Raw genomic sequence first — 3751 nt, forward strand, 5'->3', positions numbered from 1 at the left:
CGGGTGGCACAGGGCTGGATGGGGCTTTCGTATAGCAGGGACGGTGCTGCCTCTCGCTTCGCTCGCTGTTCGCCGCTCACCGCTCGCTCGCTCAGCCAAAAATGGCCAGTTTTGGCCCGTTTTTGGGCTGTTTTGGCCTGTTTTTGGTCCGTTCTTGCATGGCGCGGTGACCGTCGTGAGCGGAGCAAAACGTCAGCCATCTCAGCACCCTGGAACCCCCCGGGTGGCACAGGGCTGGATGGGGCTTTCGTATAGCAGGGACGGTGCTGCCTCACGCTTCGCTCGCTGTTCGCCGCTCGCCGCTCGCTCGCGCAGCCAAAAATGACCAGTTTTGGCCCGTTTTTGGGCTGTTTTGGCCTGTTTATGGTCCGTTCTTGCGTGGTGCGGTGACCGTCGTGAGCGGAGCAAAACGTCAGCCATCTCAGCACCCTGGAACCCCCCGGGTGGCACAGGGCTGGATGGGGCTTTCGTATATAGCAGGGACGGTGCTGCCTCTCGCTTCGCTCGCTGTCCGCCGCTCGCCGCTCGCTCGCGCAGCCAAAAATGGCCAGTTTTGGCCCGTTTTTGGGCCGTTTTGGCCAGTTTTTGGCCTGTTCTTGCATTGCGCGGTGACCGTCGAGAGCGGAGCAAAACGTCAGCCATCTCAGCACCCTGGAACCCCCCGGGTGGCACAGGGCTGGATGGGGCTTTCGTATAGCAGGGACGGTGCTGCCTCTCGCTTCGCTCGCTGTCCGCCGCTCGCCGCTCGCTCGTGCAGCCAAAAATGGCCAGTTTTGGCCCGTTTTTGGGCCGTTTTGGCCAGTTTTTGGCCTGTTCTTGCATTGCGCGGTGACCGTCGAGAGCGGAGCAAAACGTCAGCCATCTCAGCACCCTGGAACCCCCCGGGTGGCACAGGGCTGGATGGGGCTTTCGTATAGCAGGGACGGTGCTGCCTCTCGCTTCGCTCGCTGTCCGCCGCTCGCCGCTCGCTCGTGCAGCCAAAAATGGCCAGTTTTGGCCCGTTTTTGGGCCGTTTTGGCCAGTTTTTGGCCTGTTCTTGCATTGCGCGGTGACCGTCGAGAGCGGAGCAAAACGTCAGCCATCTCAGCACCCTGGAACCCCCCGGGTGGCACAGGGCTGGATGGGGCTTTCGTATAGCAGGGACGGTGCTGCCTCTCGCTTCGCTCGCTGTCCGCCGCTCGCCGCTCGCTCGTGCAGCCAAAAATGGCCAGTTTTGGCCCGTTTTTGGGCCGTTTTGGCCAGTTTTTGGCCTGTTCTTGCATTGCGCGGTGACCGTCGAGAGCGGAGCAAAACGTCAGCCATCTCAGCACCCTGGAACCCCCCGGGTGGCACAGGGCTGGATGGGGCTTTCGTATAGCAGGGACGGTGCTGCCTCTCGCTTCGCTCGCTGTCCGCCGCTCGCCGCTCGCTCGTGCAGCCAAAAATGGCCAGTTTTGGCCCGTTTTTGGGCCGTTTTGGCCAGTTTTTGGCCTGTTCTTGCATTGCGCGGTGACCGTCGAGAGCGGAGCAAAACGTCAGCCATCTCAGCACCCTGGAACCCCCCGGGTGGCACAGGGCTGGATGGGGCTTTCGTATAGCAGGGACGGTGCTGCCTCTCGCTTCGCTCGCTGTCCGCCGCTCGCCGCTCGCTCGCGCAGCCAAAAATGGCCAGTTTTGGCCCGTTTTTGGGCCGTTTTGGCCAGTTTTTGGCCTGTTCTTGCATTGCGCGGTGACCGTCGAGAGCGGAGCAAAACGTCAGCCATCTCAGCACCCTGGAACCCCCCGGGTGGCACAGGGCTGGATGGGGCTTTCGTATAGCAGGGACGGTGCTGCCTCTCGCTTCGCTCGCTGTCCGCCGCTCGCCGCTCGCGCAGCCAAAAATGGCCAGTTTTGGCCCGTTTTTGGGCCGTTTTGGCCAGTTTTTGGCCTGTTCTTGCATTGCGCGGTGACCGTCGAGAGCGGAGCAAAACGTCAGCCATCTCAGCACCCTGGAACCCCCCGGGTGGCACAGGGCTGGATGGGGCTTTCGTATAGCAGGGACGGTGCTGCCTCTCGCTTCGCTCGCTGTTCGCCGCTCGCCGCTCGCTCGCGCAGCCAAAAATGGCCAGTTTTGGCCCGTTTTTGGGCTGTTTTGGCCAGTTTTTGGCCTGTTCTTGCGTGGTGCGGTGACCGTCGTGAGCGGAGCAAAACGTCAGCCATCTCAGCACCCTGGAACCCCCCGGGTGGCACAGGGCTGGATGGGGCTTTCGTATAGCAGGGACGGTGCTGCCTCTCGCTTCGCTCGCTGTTCGCCGCTCGCCGCTCGCTCGCGCAGCCAAAAATGGCCAGTTTTGGCCCGTTTTTGGGCTGTTTTGGCCTGTTTTTGGGCTGTTCTTGTGTGGCGCGGTGACCGTCGTGAGCGGAGCAAAATGTCAGCCATCTCAGCACCCTGGAACCCCCCGGGTGGCACAGGGCTGGATGGGGCTTTCGTATAGCAGGGACGGTGCTGCCTCGCGCTTCGCTCGCTGTTCGCCGCTCTCCGCTCGCTCGCGCAGCAAAAAATGGCCAGTTTTGGCCCGTTTTTGGGCTGTTTTGGCCAGTTTTTGGCCTGTTCTTGCGTGCCGCGGCGACCGTCGTGAGCGGAGCAAAACGTCAGCCATCTCAGCACCCTGGAACCCCCCGGGTGGCACAGGGCTGGATGGGGCTTTCGTATAGCAGGGACGGTGCTGCCTCTCGCTTCGCTCGCTGTCCGCCGCTCGCTGCTCGCTCGCGCAGCCAAAAATGGCCAGTTTTGGCCCGTTTTTGGGCTGTTTTGGCCTGTTTTTGGGCTGTTCTTGTGTGCCGCGGCGACCGTCGTGAGCGGAGCAAAATGTCAGCCATCTCAGCACCCTGGAACCCCCCGGGTGGCACAGGGCTGGATGGGGCTTTCGTATAGCAGGGACGGTGCTGCCTCTCGCTTCGCTCGCTGTCCGCCGCTCGCCGCTCGCTCGCGCAGCCAAAAATGGCCAGTTTTGGCCCGTTTTTGGGCCGTTTTGGCCAGTTTTTGGCCTGTTCTTGCGTTGCGCGGTGACCGTCGAGAGCGGAGCAAAACGTCAGCCATCTCAGCACCCTGGAACCCCCCGGGTGGCACAGGGCTGGATGGGGCTTTCGTATAGCAGGGACGGTGCTGCCTCTCGCTTCGCTCGCTGTCCGCCGCTCGCCGCTCGCTCGCGCAGCCAAAAATGGCCAGTTTTGGCCCGTTTTTGGGCCGTTTTGGCCAGTTTTTGGCCTGTTCTTGCGTTGCGCGGTGACCGTCGAGAGCGGAGCAAAACGTCAGCCATCTCAGCACCCTGGAACCCCCCGGGTGGCACAGGGCTGGATGGGGCTTTCGTATAGCAGGGACGGTGCTGCCTCTCGCTTCGCTCGCTGTCCGCCGCTCGCCGCTCGCTCGCGCAGCCAAAAATGGCCAGTTTTGGCCCGTTTTTGGGCCGTTTTGGCCAGTTTTTGGCCTGTTCTTGCTTTGCGCGGTGACCGTCGAGAGTGGAGCAAAACGTCAGCCATCTCAGCACCCTGGAACCCCCCAGGTGGCACAGGGCTGGATGGGGCTTTTGTATAGCAGGGATGGTGCTGCCTCTCGCTTCGCTCGCTGTCCGCATCTCGTCGCTTGCTCGCAGCAGCCAAAAATGGCCTGTTTTGGCCCGTTTTTGGGCTGTTTTGGCCTGTTTCTGGGCCATTTTTGCTTCGCTTGAAATCTTCTTCTTCCTTGTGTGGCCAATAATGCCTTGCTTTGTACTTCTTCGTGCACGGCGGTGTC

The sequence above is a fragment of the Musa acuminata genome, unplaced genomic scaffold, assembly GCF_036884655.1.
Source record: "Musa acuminata AAA Group cultivar baxijiao unplaced genomic scaffold, Cavendish_Baxijiao_AAA HiC_scaffold_561, whole genome shotgun sequence".
Taxonomy (NCBI): domain Eukaryota; kingdom Viridiplantae; phylum Streptophyta; class Magnoliopsida; order Zingiberales; family Musaceae; genus Musa; species Musa acuminata.